At 38.3% G+C, this 22,645-nt stretch overlaps 1 protein-coding gene across 1 annotated transcript in view; it reads right to left on the bottom strand.

The window, feature by feature from the left end:
• ZNF385D (zinc finger protein 385D) overlaps positions 1-22,645 on the bottom strand; it is a 623,326-nt gene that overhangs the window by 41,202 nt on the left and 559,479 nt on the right. The window lies entirely within an intron of this gene.

The following is a 22,645-nucleotide window of genomic DNA, read 5'->3' as shown; positions in this document are numbered from 1 at the left end:
AGCAAATTATTGGGTCAATAGCAAACCATCACACTGAGAAGAGAATATCAGAAGCTAAATTACTTTTTAGTATGGTGCCACTTAAATCCCATCCAATTACAGTAATTTAGCAAATGATTCAGACCTTCCTATGGGAAGGGAAAAGACCAAGAGTTATTCTGGAGAGATTAGAAACCCAAAAAGCAAAAGGTAGTTTAGGGATTCCAAATATAGAACTAGACTATATTGCAAATGATCTTTCACAGTTGGTGTGACTACATAATAGTGTGTCTGCCTTGCTCCTGGGGTAAGTGTCACCAATCCTTTAAAAAGAGAGTGGAAAACCAAACTCAAAACATGTTAAAACCTGCATATAACAGGGCCCTTTTCTAGCCCAGGGCATATCTTCGGTTTTCCCCCCCAGGAAGGAAAGAAGAGTAGTCTGTCTCTCATGGCAGGACAATTAATCACTCAAATTTTTTTTCAGCAGGATGGCTTAAATAGTCCATGTGTTGCTTTGCATCAAAGTTGGATAAACGATGCCCCCTCGTCTCATTTTGAGACAATCACTCCAGTCCGTTTTCCTAGGAGTCACCCCTCATCCTACTGACACCTTTAGCCTCTTACAGCTTCCTCTTAATAAACACCAGCTGTCAACTCAACCTTTCAGCTTCCAGATGGGGAACAGTTGTCAGCTTTTCTCTGCAAGCATGACTCTTAAAATAGTCCCCATTGCCTCTTCTGTTCCTAAGGTGTGGGTTTCTTGGTTCAGCTGAGAACCAAAACACATACACTCACATGCTGACTCATTTCATTCTTGAATACATTCAGAAGTCCTAGAAATTGTATCTTTCCCAACCTAATATTACCTAGTTACATCAAATGAAAAAAGTGCCAGTCTTAAGAATGTTTCAGTAAGAACACATAAACTGATCAATGTTTTACCAGTATTAACCCATTGTTTTTTAATCAGGAATGGGGCTAACATAAAAATTGAGGGCAGGTTCTTTTACTAAAAGCAATGGCAATTGGAAGGGATAGTTTCTCTTGGAGATTTATATTAGGAGGGTTTACCAGCTACTTTACCTCCTAGCAAAATGGCTTTAACTTGAGAAGCAATCAACAACCAAGATTTCATATAATTTCAAGTTATTAGTATTCCTGCTTGCCTGGAGTAACTAAGTCATCTCCGATAGCAATTTTAATATTAAAATGTGCATCTTCCTCTCATCTAATCTCAAAAATGTACGTGATGTTATATTTCCCTAACATGTGTATTTCAGTTTCTCGGAGACAGATGGGGATGTAAGTTAACTATAAGGCTTGATGACATAAAGAGTGGTCAGATATATTAGACTAAACAACAACAACTACTAATGCATCTAAAATGAAGTTAGATCACTTTAAAATCATAAATGTATAGGCCATAAATGTGGCCTAGTTGACAGAGATATGTGCAAGTAGTGTGAGAATGAAGGTGTTAATTTGACACACATTACGTGGCAATGTTCTAACATTGGAAATGTTTGCTTAAATGTTCTGTTATAAAAATAATGTGAGATCATAAATTACCAGCTGTCACAGAACTATATATGGTACATGAATTTTTTTCACCCCCTAGGACTACAATTTATTTTTTAAATGGATTGCAGTTGTGCTATCAAGGGCCAAGAGGTAAAGCTTGAGAAGCTAGAAAAGTTGTTGTGCCCTACTGATACGGCAAACATTGCTACAAAAACCATAGATTCCACATGTGGTAAGAGAAGAATTTCTAAATGAGAATACACCTGTAAGTGAGAAATATCTGAGACTATTAAAAAAGTGTGCAGGGGTGCAGTGGTGTAGCAATCTATGGCTTTGTTTCTGCCAAGTGTTTGCTTGTTTTTGGTTTTGTCCATATTTTTGGTTATTATTGTGTATAGTTTTGTATAACTATTTTAAAATTTAAGAAAAAAACCCTTTTAATTGCACAATATCTGTAACACCTGCTCTAGGATTAAATTAAAATGTGACTAAGTCAAAATATACACTATTCCTTACAATTTACAAAACTAAACCCCTTTATATCCGAAGTTTAATTCTAATCATTTTTGGTTATCAACCATCCCTGAGAATTAGTGGCTTTGAATGTGTGTGGCAAAGATACATTATCTGAAGGAAGTTACACTGATTTGTAACTCTGTTAGCTGATACTTTCAGTAAAGTAGGTCTGAGGATGGAGGGATTAGATTGGATGTTAGCTCCTCTACACTTTAAGGAGCAAGGCCATATCCTGATTAAATGGGAGTTAGGTGCCTAAATACCTTTGAGAATCTGGTCCGAACACTTCAGTGAGTATAGCAACATTCTCCATTATTTCATTCAATTACTCCAATCGAGGGTCAGGCCCTATGTAGTTTCTGGCTTGAAATGTTTCTCCACTGTTGAGGAGAACAGCATGCTCATACACTCATTTATTTTTCCCTAGAGGATTTTTTCCAAGGTCACTCAACTCTCAAATATTAAGCTAAAACTGATTTGTTTAATACCCCTTGGCTTACCCCTTGGAATACTCAGAAATTTTAAAAAGGACAACTGCTATTTTCCAAGCATTAGCATGTCACTGTTAGCAGAGGCTAACAGTTGTACAGAATTGGTACAATATTGGTACCACTAGTGTAATTCTTATACAAGTTAATGGTTACTTTGTTATTAGTTCACTAACTGTGTAATACTAAGCCCTTAGAACTTATTGTCTAGATGTTCTTCTGAACCACAATGTGATTTAAATCCTGCAAGTCACTTTGAAGTTCTTGAGAAATTATATTCAGATCACTTTTTACTGGATAATTGTGTCTTTCCTTGGATCTAGTTCCATCACAGATTTGTACTTTCAGACTAAAAACAATTAAAATGCTAGTGCATTTACTGGGCATATCAGAAACACCGTGTGAGGCACTGAAAAGGATAGCAAACAAGTCTCACAAATGAACAAATCAGGCATTCATTGAAAATGCTTACAAAATACACGCTGTGGTAAATGTTATGGCCCATACTGACTGGACACTTCCATTTCTTATTTATCCTACTCAGATTAGTACAAAATGTAAATTTAAGCACGCAGGTGGGCCAAAAAGAGATACTCAGAAGTGTGTGGTTTGTTAAAAACTCATTCAGTTCTTAATCAGAAACAAAGAAACACAAGAGTCATTAAAATACGTTTGAAGTGCAAAATTGAGCTTCCAAATGCCTTTCCTAGAATTTAAAATGGCCTGGTCCTTTCCGCTACTTCAATTGAACCAGTCAGTCATCTTCAATAAAAAGGATCGCTCACATCCTGACTTCCTCTCCACCCCCAAAATTAAACATTCAGGGGGGGAAAAAACAGGAAACACACTCTGAAAAAAAATGAATATGGGAACTGCAATTTAGTTTAGAGAGGAAGGATGCTCTTGTGGTTAAAGGACTAGACTGGGATGCCACAGTCCTGGGTTTGTTCCTTGCCAGTGCAGAGCTCATTGCAGGATTGGGACCCACGTGATAAATTGCAGAGCCATGCAATATATTGCATTTGTCATGTACCCTTGAGCACTTCATCTGATCCTTTGCTTACTTATCTCTCTCTCCCAGGTCTGTGTCTAAGGGTACGTCTTCACTACCCGTCGTATCGGCGGGTAGCAATCGATTTATCCAGGATCGATATATCGCGTCTCGTTAAGATGTGATATATCTATCCCCAAACGCGCTCACCGTTGACTCCGGAACTCCACCAGAGCGAGCGGCAGTAGCGCAGTCGACAGGGGAGCCGCGGCCGTCGATCCCGCGCCGTGTGGACCCCAGGTAATTCGATCTTAGATACTTCGACTTCAGCTACGCTATTCGCGTAGCTGAAGTTGCGTATCTTAGATCGATCCCCCCCCCAGTGTAGACCAGCCCTAAGATTCCAAACATCTACACATCTTCAAACAGCTGCCATTTGACAAAATAAGGATAATAAAAATCTTAACCAGCCAAAAGAAACGTTTTCTTTCTTTCTCCCACATGTAGATTGTGGAATTCTCCCACACCATTACCCTGTGTTACATACCAGACAGATAATCAATGACAGGCATAAGATCCATGTCTTGTGATCCACTGAGGATAAACCAGGAACTGTATATCACCAGTAAAGAACCAGTGGTCCATCTAGTCCAGTATCCTCTCTCCAACAGTTGCCAGTACTATATGCTTGCAGTGAGCAGTTATGGAATAACCTGCCCCCAAGGAAAGTTTCCTCCTATTCTTGGAAGCTGGCTTATACCCAAAGGCGTTTTCTAAGTTTTCCAGTATGGAACTCAGCTCTTGCTTCCAGCCCTGGAAAGTCCTCTGATACCAGATTTTAAAGTGTCACATTTTAGATATGTACACAAACTATTTCAAGCATTTTTAGAGGTTTCATACCATTACATTTTTTTCCTATTCCTCAGAGTTCTGAACAACTATAAAATGGAAGAATTTGTCTGCATAAATATTACACATATTGTTCAAATAGAAAAAAATACAGTCATAAGCAGGACAGAAACTGTTCGACAATTTCTTACACTGGACTTCCACCAGGGATGCAGTCAGAAAATATATCAAGTAATCTCATTTGATAGCAGTAGCAAGACAACAACAGGATATCCAGTAAGGCAAGCTCCAGAAAATTTGGATTTTAAATATTACTACACATTTGAAGATTTCATTCTACTGAAAAATAAGGAACAGACAGTATCTTATCATTTTCAGCATGTGTGGAGAGGGACAGGGAACTGGGAAGAAGACAGACAACTCTGGAAAGAGTACTGTGAATGAACGGAAGCCATGTTCTATGTCTGGAACAGGAAATTCCCCTTGTTTGTCAAGAGACTGGCTCAGTGATCTCATAGTTCCTCCCGACTGTTAATACTGTACAATGATATACAATCTCTCGCCCTTACATCTTTATTTACCCTTCGCTGGTGCCTCCGAACAGATCCCAATGTACAGATATTTTCCAGAACCAGTAACTGTTGGGGACTGCAGTATACTGAATGTGCAGCTCCTCTTACTCTAGAACTGATAAGCTCCAGGCTCCTAGGCCTGATGAGAGGGATGATATTCTGGTGAATGTCTGAATTGGGACTCATGATCCAAGAGATTATTTCCCAGTTCCATCACAGATTTGCTGTGTGACCTTGAGTGCATCACTTAATTGTTCCGTGACTCAGTTTCCCATCTGTACAATGGATGGCTGTGTTTGCAAGGATTATAGCGCAGGATTGGGCTTTACATTGTAAATTCTTTGGTATAAGGTATGTCTCTTACTATGTGAATATACAGCATGTAACACTATGGGGCCCTAATTTGGGTTGGGGCCACTAGGATCAATTGTAATAATAAATAATGAGGTGGCTTTTGTGAATGTAATCAGTACTACCTTCTCCAGCTTTGTGAGAAATTCATAAATACGTATTTTGGTGCATGTAAATGTAAAAATATTATTTCTGAATTTTCCCATGCTTCAAATCATTTTCAATCACCCAATATTTCTCTCCGAAAATAAAAAATATTCAGGAAAATAAATCACACAATATTAATTGGTGGAATGCATGAATTTTCATGGGAAAAAACACCCCCATTTCAAGCAATTTTGTTTACCATCTTCTGAATGAACAAGCTTAGCCTGAATAATATCATTAACTGCCATTTCTCCTGTTTAGTCCACTTCGCCTAGTCCCAGGATTTAACATCACTGTACCTTAAAGAGATAATGTTTATCAACTCTCACTATCCTTAGCATCGCAAAAACCTAAAATATAACTCTGCTTACACATTTTCTCCCTGAGTGCATTCTCAGTTTTTCCAAGCTTTCTGCATATGTTAACCCTTCGAACCCTTTAATCATTCTTGTTGCCTTCCTTTGAACCTTTTTCCATCTCTTCTGTATTCTTCATACAGCCTAAAATTATACATATGCTCAAAATCAGACACAGCTGTCCAAACAGTCTAACAAGCCCCTCCTGGAGCTCTAAACTAATTTCCTCTAACTTGTGTTCTATTCACCTCCTCATACAGCTCTGTTCCTTTTGCCTTTTTAAGCTTCATTTATGCATAGTGTGAGTGTATTTACTGGTTCTGTCCACTGTCACACACACATACTTTTTCTGTACTGTGTTTTGCAGAGGGTGCCTATTTAATATACATTCTGGCTATTTTAAACTTCTTGATTCACTGTCTTATGCTTGTTTAGCTCAGATATTGATATCATTTGTCCCTTGGTGTTTCGTAATCAAATGCCACTTTTCAATTAAATTTCTGTCGTCACCATGAAGGATGTGATTCAAAGCACATTTAAATCAGTGGAGGTCTTCCCATTGACGTCAATGGACTTTGGATCAGGCCCTATATGCTAGTCCAAAATTATCTAGCTCAGGGATCGGCAACCTTTGGCACGCGTCTTGCCAGGGTAAGCATCCTGGCGAGCCAGGCCAGTTTGTTTACCTGCCGCATCCACAGGTTCGGCTGATCGCGGCTCCCACTGGCCGCGGTTCGCCGCTCCAGGCCAATGGGGGTGGCTGAAAGTGGCGGCCAGCACATCCCTCGGCCCGCGCCGCTTCCCGCCGCCCCCATTGGCCTGGGACAGCGAACCGCGGCCAGTGGGAGCCGCGATCGGCCGAACCTGCAGACGCGGCAGGTAAACAAACTGGCCTGGCCCACCAGAGTGCTTACCCTGGCGAGCCGCGTTCCAAAGGTTGCCGATCCCTGATATAGTGTTATCTTCTTTTGAGTCATTTATTGGGAGAAGAATGGAACTAATCAAGTGAACTTCTCTAATATGTTTTTTTTTTATTATGAACTGGGCTCTTGGTACATACAACCACAATGATCTAAACCACTCAATACAATGTAAGCTCAAAGAAAGACAATATTTTCCCCAAGACTTAACTAATTATTTAATTTAAATTTAAGGGGGAGGCAAGGACTGACAATGAACGTAGCATGCAGAGTTGCCACGGATGTGCAAACTACTGGTGGGTTTAACTTTGATCACAATAACTTCAGCAAGCTAAATGGGCCTAATTACTTCATCTGAAGAATGAAAATTCTAGTACTTAAACAGCTATTGTGAAACTTAGTAGCAATATTCATTTGAGTAACTTCATTCCAGTAAACAAAGCTTCATTTTAATGATCTATTTAGTTTAGATAGTAGTTAAAAAGAAGAAAAAGAAGAAAGCATGAAGAATGCCAAATAATGCCTGCCATCAGATTGAGAAATATATGATAGAAAAACACCTATCAGATCAACCGACCACAGAAATTAGTTATGGAAAAGATCTATTACGTCATTTCGTCCATTCCTCTTGCCAGTGCACAACTGGTTCCTACAGCATAAGCATAAATATAGAGAAGTTCACTCTTTCTGTCATTTGCTCTGAAGATTAATCTGAAGCAATAAGCAGCTAAAATCAGTAACATATGTAATATAAATAAAATAACAGACCATTTATAAAAATATTTAATTTTAATTTGCCAGCTGGATGCAGGTTTCTAGTGCATTTATGGGTGATTGCTGAATATTGTAATTTGTATTTTTAATAAAACTCATCCAGAAATTTAAAAACTCCCTATTTAGCCTTTTTTGATTAATATACAAATTAAAATGTAGCGCTGCTGCCAACAATGAGCAAGGCAGAACTCCGCCTCTGGCTGACAGATTCATGGCAGCAAGAGTTGGAGATAAAAGCAGCTGCAGAGAAAGATGAATAGAAAGTAAGGGTTGCAGAAGCTCTGAGGACAAAGAGGTGAAGAAGTTGCAACATGGGTTAATGTGGGGATAGTAGAAGAGTAGAGCTGAAGTGGCAGGAGAGAGAAATTGGTTTGGAAATGTTCACTCTAGCTCCATCTATCACCACCTCTCCTCTGGCAACCTTTCCTCTTAGTTGAAGTGGAATGCTCTGCCCTCCCCATTAAGAGCACATCAACATGTAAATTTCACTCTTGATTAGTGGTAGCTAATGGATCCATTGTTATAGAATCATAGAAGTGTAGTACTGGAAGGGACCTCAATAGGTCATCTAGTCCAGTCCCTTGTACTCAAAGCAGGACTAAGTAATCACTAGACCATTCCTGACAGGTGTTTGTCTAACTTGTTCTTAAAATCCTCCAATGATGGAGGTTCCACAACCACTCTAGGCAATTTGTTCCAGTGCTTAGCTACCCTGAACTTAGGAATTTTTTCCTAATGTCCAACCTAAACCTCCCTTGCTGCAATTTTACGCCCATTGCTTCTTCTCCTAGTGTCAGAAGTTAAGGAGAACAACTTTTCATCCTCCTCCTTCTAACAACCTTTTATGTACTTGAAAACCATTGTTATGTCCCTCCTCAGTTTTCGATTCTCCAGACTAAACAAACCCAATTTTTTCAATCTTTCCTCATAGATCATATTTTCTAGACCTTTAATCATTTTTGTTGCTGTTCTCTGGACTTTCTCCAATTGGTCCACATCTTTCCTTGAATGTGGCACCCAGAACTGGACACAATACTCCAGTTGAAGCCTTATCAGCACTGAGTAGACTGGAAGAGTTATTTCTCATGTCTTGCTTGCAACACTCCTGTTAATACATTGCAGAATGATATTTGCAATTTTTGCAACAGTGTTACACAGTTGACTCATATTTAGCTTGTGATCCACAATAACCCCCAGCTCACTTTTTGCAGCACTCCGACCTAGACAGTCGTTTCCCATTTTGCATGTGTGCAATTGATTGTTCCTTCCTAAGTGGAATACTTTGCACTTGTCCTTATTGAATTTCATCCTATTTACTTCAGATCATTTCTCCAGTTTGTCCAGATCATTTTGAATTTTAATCCTATCCTCCCATCTTGGTATAATGTGAAAACATTATATATGTACTCTCTATGCCATTATCTAAATATTGATGAAGATATTGAACAGAACCAGACACATGACTGATCCTTGTGTGACCCCACTGGATGTGCTCTTCCAGCTGGACTGTGAACCACTGATAACTACTCTCTGGGAATGGTTTTCCAACCAGTTATGCACCCACCTTATAGTAGCTCCATCGAGACTATATTTCCCTAGTTTGTTTATGAGACAGTCATGCGAGATCAGCTAAGATGATAAATGCCGTCTTCTAAAAAGCAGTTTAATGCCAATTTTGAAATACACAATTGTCCTGCCAGAGCTCAGAAAACTATCACATGGTTCGAATGACCTAATCAATAACCACACTGTCTTGAACCAATTCTGTATGCAGAGTAGGGTGGTAGGGCAAGATGACAACAACAGTACCTGATCTCTGTTCGTACCCTAGACCCTTCTCAGTCAGACTTCAGACTAAGATATGGTACTGAAACGACACTGGTTAAGCTGCAGGTTTACTCTCTTCTAGCCACAGGCAGATAGCAAGTGTCCATGACAGCACTATTACATCTTTTGGTAGCTTTCAACACTAATGAAAAGGTGCTGTTGGCTTGCCTTTTGGACCTTGCAGTCACATGTAATGACCATCAACATTAAGATGACTTAGCTAATTCCACTCACATACATAATAGAGTATCATGATGGGTAGTTACTTTTCCTCTCTCAGAACTCTGACCAGCGGTGTCTTGCAGGGTTCAGTCCAAGCTCAGCTTTTATTCAACATATGTGTTGAGACATTGTAAGATGCTTTGGTCTTGCTTAGTGTTGACAATGACATCTATCTCTATCTCTCTGACATTAAAGATAGACAGTACTATTACCCAGCTGCCCAGTTATCTAAGAGAAATAAATACCTGGGTTACAATCAACTGGCTTAAGCTGGCCTTGGCCAAGGCATATGTGATGCTGTTATGGAGAGGGAGCACTTTGAAATGCTGTCCAGAACTCTGACCTCTATTTTGAAATTTTACTTCTGTCAAAGTGGTGGGAAATCTCAGCATCCTACTTAATAACCAAACAACAGCAGTGTATAGCAATTCTCTATTTCCATTTGCGGCTGGTCAGGAGACTCTGCACTTTCTTTTTTGGATGCAGACCTACAAACAGTAATAGGTGATTTGTCACTTTCAGGCCAGATTATTGCAATGTGTTATATACATGGGGATTGGCTCCAAAAGTCAAACTGGTTCAATATGCAATAACCCACCTCTTCAATCAGACAGACTGATGAGGGCACATTACACTATTCAATCCTGGATCAACTTCAAGGTTCTGGTTGTAAAATCTTCAACAAGCTAGGGTTTAGCTATCTCTAGGATCACCTCACTGTCCATAACCCACCACAAATGTTGCTCTCAATGGTAACACTATAGTTTAAGGAATCCAGGGTGGAACTCTTGGTATCAGGGTTCAGGGCATTCTTGGTGAAGAAACCCCAGCTACAGAATTCCATACCACCACAAATAAGAACATATTTGTATATGTTATCCATATGGTTTAATGAACAAGTTTCCCTTTAATTCAAGATGACTCCAGAATAGGCAGACATACTTTCCTTGGGAGAACACCAGTATGAACAATTCCCATTTAAGAACAAACAGTGACGGAGGGAAAGACTATGATACTTTTGGAGAGAAATATTGTTCTCTTAAATTAGACATTAGAAATAGATAAATGTAAATAGATAAGTTCCAAGCAGTGCTTTGATATGAATCAAAGTCCTCCTGTTGATGTGTAACACACACAGAGCTTTGATATTGAAAAGCCTAAGGATAGTATGTGTGGCTTATTTCTGGTTGTAAAAACTGAAAAGACAGAAGCAGGAAGTAGCCCAGGGCAGTGGACTTAGACTGTCTGCCAGGAGATTCTCTTTGTTTCATACAGAGCCCTGGAATGGCACCCAGTGGAGAGGGAGAGCTCGGGTCCCCCATCACACCTCTGTAAGGACTGACTCACCTCTGCCAGGGAAGCAAGGGGTCAGATGTCAGACATGCCAGCCACTAGGTCACCCGGTCTTCTGAGCACCCTATTATGCTGATGTATTAGGCTGTGGGGGTTTTGTCCCCAATAAATGGGTCAATATAACTTTTATTTAATTACCCTTATATAAACAAATATATTTTCACGTATTAAATTAATCTGCAATCCATAATCTTTTTAGTGATCTGAAACCTCCAGAGAACTAGTTACAAGGCTGTTTTTTCCCCACGTTAAAACATCAACTACTTTAATTAAAATTAATAGGGTCTTTCTTGATATGGCCTAAAGTCTACATGCTAATGTTTCCCTTTGGACTCCTTAGTCCTCATACAATTATAGTGAAACGACTTATTTCTAGCAATATTTACAAGGCCTGTCAGAGAAACTTTTAGCATGAAAATCAGAGACAGAAGAATAATCAATTAATGTTTGCTGGGAATGTTCCTTTCCTTTGGCTATAAGCTCAAAGAAGAATACTTATTCTACCATATACTAAATGCTATATTTATAAAATACACAAATTTTGGCCACAGTACAAATAAGCAATGGTCACGTTACCGAAAACCCACCGACCGCTACGCCTACCTTCATGCTTCCAGCTTCCACCCCGGACACACCACACGATCCATCGTCTACAGCCAAGCGCTGAGATACAACCGCATCTGCTCCAACCCCTCAGACAGAGACCAACACCTACAAGATCTTCACCAAGCATTCTCAAAACTACGATACCCACACAAGGAAATACGAAAACAAATCAACAGAGCCAGACGTGTACCCAGAAGCCTCCTATTACAAGACAAGCCCAAGAAAGAAACCAACAAAACTCCACTGGCCATCACCTACAGTCCTCAGCTTAAACCTCTCCAATGCATCATCAGTGATCTACAACCCATCCTGGACAATGATCCCTCACTTTCACAGACCTTGGGAGGCAGGCCAGTCCTTGCCCACAGACAACCCGCCAACCTTAAGCATATTCTCACCAGCAACCACGCACCGCACCATAACAACTCTAACTCAGGAACCAATCCATGCAACAAACCTCGATGCCAACTCTGCCCACATATCTACACCAGCAACACCATCACAGGACCTAACCAGATCAGCTACAACATCACCGGTTCATTCACCTGCATGTCCACCAATGTTATATATGCCATCATGTGCCAGCAATGCCCCTCTGCTATGTACATTGGCCAAACTGGACAGTCACTACGTAAGAGGATAAATGGACACAAGTCAGATATCAGGAATGGCAATATACAAAAACCTGTAGGAGAACACTTCAACCTCCCTGGACACACAATAGCAGATGTAAAGGTAGCCATCTTACAGCAAAAAAACTTAAGGACCAGACTCCAAAGAGAAACTGCTGAGCTTCAGTTCATTTGCAAATTTGACACCATCAGATCAGGATTAAACAAAGACTGTGAATGGCTATCCAACTACAGAAGCAGTTTCTCCTCCCTTGGTGTTCACACCTCAACTGCTAGCAGAGGACCTCACCCTCCCTGATTGAACTAACCTCGTTATCTCCATACTGATTCTTGCCTGCATATTTATACCTGCCTCTGGAAATTTCCATTACATGCGTCTGACGAAGTGGGCATTCACCCACGAAAGCTTATGCTCCAATACATCTGTTAGTCTTAAAGGTGCCACAGGACCCTCTGTTGCTTTTTACAGATCCAGACTAACACGGCTACCCCTCTGAAAAATATACACAGTTTGAGACTATATGGAATACAATTTAAGAGGGATGGGAATGACATCCAGTAATACCTCTTGGAGTTCCAATTTTACAATAATGTTCCTGTTATCCCCACAATTCAGCAGGAAAGGAGAAAAATAAAAACAAAACAGTACACAAGCTCCAGGTCTGCAATATTATCCCCTCGGTGGGAGGGCACCGTAGCCACAACGAGTGTCCCATTAAGGAGCCAACATGCTTCACTGGGCTACATCATCAAAAATAATACAGGCAGGTGATACCTGAAGTTGAGTATTCTTATTCTGCTCTTTTGCATATTCTGTATTTAGATTTCCTGTAGTCCTTTACATCAGCTACATATAAACCAGTGGTTCTCAAATTGTGGGTTCGAACCCCAAAGTAGGTCGCAACTAGGGTGACCAGACAGCAAATGTGAAAAATTGGGACAGGGGTGGGCGGTAATAGGAGCCTATATAAGAAAAAGACCCAAAAATTGGGACTGTCCCTATGAAATCAGGACATCTGGTCACCCTAGTCACAACCGAGTTTTAATGGGGTCACCAGGGCTGGCTTAGACTTGCTGGGGCCTGGGGCTGAAGCCTGAACCCACCTCCCGGGGCTGAAGTCCGAGGGCTTCAGCCCTGGGTGGCAGGGTTCAGGCCTGGGGCTGCCTGGGACTGAGGCCCTTGGGCTTTGGTCCCTCCGCCAGGAGTGGCAGCCTCAGGCAGGCTCAGGCTTCACTCCCCTCCTGGGGTTGTGTAGTAATTTTTGTTGTCAGAACGGGGTCATGGTGCAATGAAGTTTGAGAACCCCTGATATAACTATATAAATATCTATGGGAACCTCTGTAGATTCTAGCAAGAAAATACAAGTTGGTTTCTGATTTTACACAAAATCACAGAAAAAACATTCAGGGTTAGCTTTTTCTAGCTGAAGAAATGAGGAGTAAATCATCCCCTCTACTAAGAGGCAAAGAGGACACAGAAATGTGGCAGAAATAACAAAAGGAAGAAAGAAGAGCCAGTGTCACTTGCATTGTAACAATGTATGTTTTACAGCTGATTTTAGCCTGCACACCTTGAGCTTGTGTAACAGTTTAAGGAGGAATAAATCCTTGAGCAAGTACAGTGGTGGCCATTAAAAAGTCAACATTTGACAAGAGTTGGTACACAGCATTATCCAAGACATTGCAGTATTATCCTAATCTTAAAATAAAATAAAAAAAGAATATGAAATCTCAGATATGACCATCTGAAAACTACTTGATTATGTTAATATATACAAGTAGTAAGATCAGAGGTGGGCAAACTACAGCCCGTGGGCCATATCCGGCCCGTGGGACCGTTCTGCCTGGCCCCTGAGCTCCTGCCCTGGGAGGCTAGCCCCCGGCCCCTCCCCCGCTGTCCTCCCTCCGCCACAGCCTCAGCTCACTGCGCCGCGGGCACAATGCTCTGGGCAGCGAGCTCCTGGGGTAGCACAGCTGCAGAGCCCGACCTGATCCGGTATTCTGTGCTGCGCGGTGTGTGGAATTCTTTTGGTGCAAATTGGCAGAATAATTTCGCAGCAGTGAAAATTTATACAGATGAAGAACTTTTTATTCTCTGATTAATAAGACACTGAAAATACATAAAAACAAAATGAACAACAATTAACAAGGTTACTTAACTGAGTGGTTTCAAACCAGTTTGCAGCAATACAGCCAAAATGATAATGTTGCTGAGCATGTCTGTAATAGTCACAGGCCCCTGGCTCCTCACATTTTCTTGACCAGTTTCCTAATCATGGAACCTGGAGCAGACAGAGGACAGCCTGGCTTCAGTTCCATTGAAAAACAAAGGGAAATAGACAACTTTTCTAGATGCACTCTAGTTTCCTCTTACAAGGTTTTAGGGAAATGGTATTCACTTTAACCAAAGACACTCTGTAGCTTCCTTTGCACTGAGAATAATGGGAAGCAGTGGACATCTTTATTAGGGGTAGTCTAATATCCACGTTGAAGATTTAGCTTCACTGGGGAAAACTGGATAATTTCTTGCTGAGGTAAATGGTGGTAAAGCAAATTCATTTTCAAACTAAGATTACTACCTGTCTTTTCATTGCAATCTCTTTATTTTAAATATTTTTAAAAACTCAGAAAATTCAAATACAAAATTACTTACATAAAACTAGTTATGGCTACTAAGGCACACATACACAAAAAGCTAAAGTCAAAATTACAAAAAGAAGGAAACAAATACATTTAAATGACCATGAGTTGACAGGCATACCTCTGATATGTATGCATGGAATGTTGACTTGTTAATATATCAATTCCAGGAAAAAAAGAAGTTGTAATAGTACAGTGGTCACTATTTACATATATAATCGTCTATACTGACTTTCTAATGTTGACCACTGTACTATTACAACTTATTTTTTCCCTTTAATTGGTCAACAAATGTAAACAGCGTAGGCTAAGAGCAGTTCTCAATCTTTTTCTCTACATATATATATATATATATTGTACATATTCTAAAGTGTCTATTATAAATGCTATACTACTAGGCTAGCACACAACTTCTCACTTAAATTTTTTAATGTAAGCATGTTATAGGGCAACTGGCAGTGCCTTGTGCTCTCTCTCTCTCTCTCGCACACACACACACACACACACATACACACACACACACACAAACTAGAGAGAAAACATAACAATGAACTCTACCTACACATTTTTTGTCCAATTCCTTGTTGGGATCTCTATTTTACTTACAAATATATAAAGTGAGGGTTAGGGTTAGGGTTAGGGTTAGGGTTAGCCCTGAGCAAATTTCCTTAGAGTTTTTACCAAGGACACAAACAACTACTGATTTTTTACTTTAACTTCCTTTGCAACCAAATGGTAAAGCGAGACCACAGGACTGAGATTAAGAATGAAAAAGTTCCTGCACTTCTTGATAGGTTATTGTTATGCAGCATCTGCAAGATAAACCATTGCTTGTGGCTTGGCTGGGAAGTCACTATGTTTTTATGCCAAGCTGATGAAATAAATGAAAATGTTGCACTTGTGTATTTGGAGTTTGGGAGGGAAAGAGATGTTTTAAATTGTCCTTTGCAAATCACTGAAAATGCAGACATGGAATATGCTATTAAATATGGCCAATAATACTTGTTTTGTTATTCGCTAGCTTGGAGAGAAAAAACAGACCATTTAGGGATTGTCTTGTTTTTAGATCCATTCAATACAAATATTAACCCATACTTGAAAAAATAAATGAAATATGTTTAGATAGTGTTCCATGGCAATATATTATGTAACAAGCTGGAAACAGCCAGTTACAACTATGCAGCTTGAAATGCAGATGAGTACCAGCCCCTGATGTCTTGAGCGGCATTTCTATTTTGAGCAATTTGTTTCTTTCAAATCAACTCAGTCTTATTACTAATGACAGGCAGTGTGTGTAGATAACTGAAAGAAACTCAATATCAGAAAGCAATTCATTATATGCCTCAAAAATAATAGGATAGAAAGGATCACAAAGATATGGGGCCAGATTCACTCCTGAGTTACACCTAAAACTAGAGTCACGCAACTGAAGTCACAATGATGCTGTTAGACTTGATTTACACCTGTTTAACAAAGGGCATTCTAGTCATGTTGATTTTTTTAAATAAAAGTGCTGAGGATGATACATATTTCAGAACTACAAGGATGTAGTTTTATGTACATGTGACCTTGTTTTGTTTGCCTATCTGTATTAGCTTTTCCTTCATTTTTCTCTTACTTTTGTTATTCAAAATTCTTTGTCTTTTTGAACACTGTCCATTGCACACAATTTTCAGAGATATCATCTTGAGGCTTCTCAATAAGAACTAAGTACATCAAGTGAATCCTTTTTATCAGCTTATAAATGATGATCACGCGTTAACACCATTACTATCTTATTTAATTTATTTATTTATTTCCAGGACTACCAGTGTCATTTGCTTTGACTGAGGATTAACTCGGTATTTGTTGACATGTCCAGGGGAGAACAATTTAATTGGAATGACTTGATGGAAAGAACAAACATGACCCATGGGCAGCACTTCATATTCCAAAAAAAGACAGAGAGTATAATACTGTTCCCTCTCTACTAGTGTAAATCAAGAGCAACTCCACTGACATGAGTGGAATTACCCAGAGGTAAAATTGGTGAGAGATCAAAATGCAAGGAGCTTGGAATCACTTTTTTGATTTAAAAGATTTATCTGATGTTTACAGAGTAGAAAGACAGCACACACATGTCTGAATCCTTAAAATCTTTCCTTAGCCCTAGCCATTTTTGCCTGTGACTTTTCCAAAGATCTAGAAAACTCTTTAAAAAAACCATTGCCAATGAAGTAATGTGCTTCACAACCATTCACTTGAAAAGTTGAAGCTTCATCTTACCAACAGTTGTGCTTCACAGTTCTTAAAACTTAATTTGTTTGGGAATTAAAGGTCAAGGGTGAAATCCAGGCTCAATTTAAGTCAGTGGGGGCTTTGCCATTGACTTCAATGGGGCCAAGATTTCACTGCAACAATTTTCAACAGAGATAATACAGAGAAATGAAATGTATTCTTCCTGGAAATAACCCTCATTATTTGTAGTTGTTTACATGTGCATCAAAGTCTTCTTTAGATGGATATTGTGTAAAATTTACAGCGTGCCCAATGTATGATTTTCAAAGCCACTTTTTTTTCATTGAAAACTATTTCCTCTCCATATTTTCTCATCTTTATATCTCTAGCTATTCCTGCTGTAAAGCTGTTAATAAAAGTATTACAAGATTCAAACATCCACCCAATAGGAATTTTTTTTCTATTTTACATATACAAATGGCTCAACAACTGTCTAAAAATATTCACCTTTGGTCACGGATAAACCATGGAAAAGCTTAATCCTGAAAGGTGAAAGATGCAGAAGACTTTGTGGGAATTACACAGAAATAAACTGAAACAGTCATTATAGTGGCTGGTAGCTTGTATCCCAACAGGATATATCACAATGCCTTTTATCAATACCACTGCATCGGATGTGCATCATGTTTAAAAATGCACTTAAATCCTCATCTCATTCTTGATATTATAGTACTGGGAATCTCTTGAGTAGAGACTGCCAACTGTGTCACATTGAGTGGTGGCGTTATTATATAGACAAATATCCACTGGGATCTAAACTGAAACTACCAAATTCATTTCAATGGTGACCTACACATTTCTGAACTCAGATTTTTGAGGTCTAGAACACTGACCCCTTTGCACCACCATAGAGTACAGCAGTGTCAAACCACCTTTGTTTATTTGTAAAACAGCATATGAATGTGTTCGTATAGTGCCTAGCACACTGGGGCCCTGATTTCCGGTTGTGGCCCCTAGGAACTATCAAAATCCAAATAATAAAATATACTTTAAATGAATATTTCACCTACTTCCCTTTTCCCCCTTTTCTACTGTGTTTACTAAGGTAGATGCATCAGGAGTTCTCAGGACTAAATATAAACTGGACATTGGTCAAAACTGTATCATGCAATGTTCTTTCATAAAATACAACAAAATGAAATTGATCTGTTAATAATATACACCACATACAATGAGAAAATAAATATCTTAATTTTTCAATACAAATCACAGCAGATAAGCAATAACATTTCAGTCTGGTTATTCAGTATTCTATCTAATGTACTTATATGGCCCCCACCATCACAATTTTGGAGTTCCTGTTTATATTTATCCTCACAAATAGGAAAGTGCTATTTTCCCATTGTACAGATGGAGAACTGGAGTACAGAGAAACTAAGTGACTTGCCCAAGGTGAGATTCAAAGCTTGTGGTGGAGCAGGGAATTGAACCCCATTCCTCGGCTACGGCACTATCCACTGGACCATCCTTCCTCTCTATTCCGAAACCATCTTTACACTGAATCAACTCATACTTCGTTTAATATGTTAAACTGAAGCATATGGTATGGGGGAGAAAAGAGGGTTCAAATCATATTCGAAGTACTAATCACAACCTTACTGCAGCAGAATTATCTTAGTATAGTACTGCATTCATTTAAATGCTCATTCATATGTATTTATATTGATAACTGTATAGTCTCATGCAGACCATTACAAATATTGACAAGGCTACATGGCCTAATTTTATGAGTAAAATTCCATGCATGTTGTAGTCCTGCCTTGATTTCTAATAATTTATTTTACAGACTAAATCAGAGATTGGCCCAAACCAAAACCAGAGAGCCAAGCTTGGGGGTATATTAAAAGCCTGAACACATATCCAGACCCATATGTCCAAATAGTTCCTACCCTCTTAACAGGCCAATTAAAAAAATCTGGGATTAAGCTTCCCACCCAAATTTTAGGATTTTTGAAATCTGGATCAAATAAAGAGATTATGCATTTAAAACTCACACCGTTTATTTTTAATACATTGGATAATTATTATATGTATTCCTTAACTTGTCTATATCCCAGTGCATAGCTGAATAGCAGATAAGTGTTTTGATGTGTGAACAAGAATTTAAGATCTATGCAGAAAAAATTGCAGGGTTGATGACCTGAGTGCACCTATTGTAAACTAATTTTTGTGAGTAAAGCTTTTAATTTAGAGCCAGATATATGAGCAAAGTACTTTAAAACTCATATCAGTGTTTAGCAGTGCCCAGCTGACTTCCAAGTGGCATAATTTTTTTTTACTAACATCATAGGAAGAAATTAATTTACAGTGAAAGACTACATTGCTGTAGCAGCTAATACTAAATTTACATGCCTCTATAATTTACTTCACTTACTGCTGTCTCATAATAATATTCATTATAAAAGTCCTCTTCTAATATTGCTTGATTTGACAGGAATGCATTAGCTATGACAAATGCTTTATAATGTACTCAGACAATATTAATATAAGCAGAAACTATGGTAATTGCTGTTAATTAAACACCAAGATTATATATATTTTTAGGGCTGTCGATTAGTCGCAGTTAACTCATGCGATTAACTAAAAAAAATAATTGCGATTAAAAAAATTAAACGCAACTAATCACACTGTTAAACAATAGAATACCAACTGAAATTTATTAAATATTTTTGTATGTTTTTCTACATTTTCAAATATATTGATTTATATTACAACACAGAATACAAAGTGCACAGTGCTCACTTTATATTATTATTTTATTACAAATATTTGAACTGTAAAAATGATAAAGAAAAGAAATAGTATTTTTAAATTCACCTCATACAAGTACTGTAGTGCAATCTCTTTATTGTGAATATGTAACTTACAAATGTAGATTTTTTTGTTACATAACTTCACTCAAAAACAAAACAATGTAAAACTTTAGAGCCTACAAGTCCACTCAGTCCTACTTCTTATTCTGCCAATCGCTAAGACAAAAAAAGTTTGTTTACATTGACGGGATATACTTCTGCGTGCTTCTTATTTACAATTTCACCTGAAAGTGAGAACAGGCGTTTGCATGGCACTTTTGTAGCCAGTGTTGCAAGGTATTTACATGCCAGATATACTAAACATTCATATGACCCTTCATGCTTCGGTCACCATTCCAGAGGACATGCTTCCATACTGATGATGCTCATTAAAAAAATAGTGTGTTAATTAAATTTGTGACTGAACTCCTTGGGGAGAATTGTATGTCTCCTGCTCTGGTTTACCTGCATTCTGCATATATTTCATGTTGTAGCAGTCTCGTATGATGACCCAGCACATGTTCATTTTAACAACACTTTCACAGTAGATATGACAAAACACAAAGTAAATATCGATGTGACATTTCTAAAAATAGCTAGAGCACTCGACCAAGGTTTAAGAATCTGAAGTGCCTTCCAAAATCTGATCGGGACGGGGTGTGGAGTATGCTTTCAGAAGTCTTAAAAAGAGCAACACTCTGATGTGGAAACTACAGAACCCGAACCACCAAAAAAAAAGAAAATCAACCTTCTGCTGGTGGCATCTGACTCAGCGATGAAAATGAACATATGTCGGTCCACTCTGCTTTGGAGCGTTATCGAGCAAAACCCATCATCAGCATGGACACATGTTCTCTGGAATTGCGGTTGAAGCATGAAGGGACATATGAATCTTTAGCGCATCTGGCACGTAAATATATTGTGATGCCAGCTACAACAGTGCCATGTGAATGCCTGTTCTCACTTTCAGGTGACATTGTAAACAAGAAGTGGGCAGCATTATCTCCTGCAAATTGTAACCAAACTTGTTTGTCTGAGTGATTGCCTGAAGTAGGACTGAGTGGACTTGTAAGCTCTAAAGTTTTGCATTGTTTTATTTTTGAATGAAGTTATTTTCTGTACATAATCCTACATTTGTAAGTTCAACTTTCATGATAAAGAGATTGCACTATAGTACTTGTATTAGACGAATTGAAAAAAATTCTATTTATTTTGTTTTTTACTGTGAAAATATTTGTAATCAAAAATAAATATCAAGTGAGCACTGTACACTTTGTATTCTGTGTTGTAATTGAAATCAATATATTTGAAAATGTAGAAAACATCCAAAAATGTTTAAATAATTAGTATTCTATTATTGTTTAAGAATGCAATTAATCACAATTAATTTTTTTAATCGCTTGACACCCCTACTTTTTTTACTTGATTTCACCCCTAAAAACATAAATTTTAGAAAAAGTGGACACTGCTCAAATGTGTCTCTAAAATCAGTTTGTACCAATCACATTAGAGAATAAAACTAATATTAAAGAATAGGAGAGAGAGACATGAACCCTTTCTGGTTATTCTAAAAATATAACTTGCTGATTCTTGTTAGCATGTTCATTTAAATTCTAGTATAGACATCATAATGAAGTTAAACATTTCTAAAATTTTCTTTAATTTGGATTTCTTAAACCATATTTTATGTTACTAACAAGCAGATTTTTGTCCTTGAGAAGATCACTATTTGGAATTGTTCCTTACAGGTCTGTCTCATCTTATGTGGGGGTTCCGTTCCGCGGTTAGCGCGTAAAGCGAAAACCGCTTATAGCCAAAACCCCATTGAGTTCAATGGCGGGTGAAATCGCCCGCACTACAGGTATAGTATTAAAACTCTTGTTTTTCTCTTTTTTGTTTTTTTTTGTTTTTGTTTTTGACGACCGCGTAAAGTTGAAATAGTGCATGTTAAATGCGCATAAGTTGTGATAGACCTGCATTGATAAATAATCTAGGATCATAGTGTTTTACTAAGTGTCTGACAGTCTGGACCTAACTCTGTCTTATTAAATGATAGCTTGACCTGTCTGGGAAAACAGGCATTTAAATTCCAGTGCATATAAGGCCAATGATCTTACATGAATTAAATTAATGTTTTGCAACATGCTTTAAACAAATGATTAGTCCAAATGCTCACTGGGCTATATATGTATCCATCTCATGATACCATGAGAAACCACGGTATAGGGACACTTAAATATGGATTTGTACAATGGACTAACAATTCTGGGCAAAATCCCCTTCTTAAAGTTCTCCCCAAAGACTCATTTACATAATCATGTCAATAATAATCCAAATCTTTAGAAGTACTTAAATACATACTTACCATTCAATGGCTCTAAATGTGAATGAGGTCCATTACTATGGTCTATTGGGCCACATTAATAAGTCTTTAAAGAACTCCCTACATATTATATACAGTCTATATTTATAAAACTGAATAACTGTCTATATTTAAAGTCATTATGAAGTGAAGAGCATTGGCATTTCTTTTGAAGCTGGAAAGTGCATCTGGCATCAGTCAGCATGGTTGATGGGGCAAATAAACAAATTACTTGTAGTCATGAGAATGACAAAAAACAATAAAAGAAATCACATAACTGCAGAGATGATATAATGCTGGGTATCTCTATCAGAACCATTTTCATGGTGTCCCATTTGAGAAATCTACATATTGCACTATAGCTCTCTTGCCATGGTCCATAACCCAGTAGTAGCAGTTACATTTAATAAGAGAGTAAAACACATTCCAAAATGAGACCAAACCTCAAGGAAGAGTGTAAACTTCAA

The sequence above is a fragment of the Emys orbicularis genome, chromosome 2 (assembly GCF_028017835.1).
Source record: "Emys orbicularis isolate rEmyOrb1 chromosome 2, rEmyOrb1.hap1, whole genome shotgun sequence".
In the NCBI taxonomy this organism is placed as follows: domain Eukaryota; kingdom Metazoa; phylum Chordata; order Testudines; family Emydidae; genus Emys; species Emys orbicularis.
Note: the sequence above shows the minus strand (reverse complement) of the source record. Positions and strands in the feature narration are given on the sequence as shown.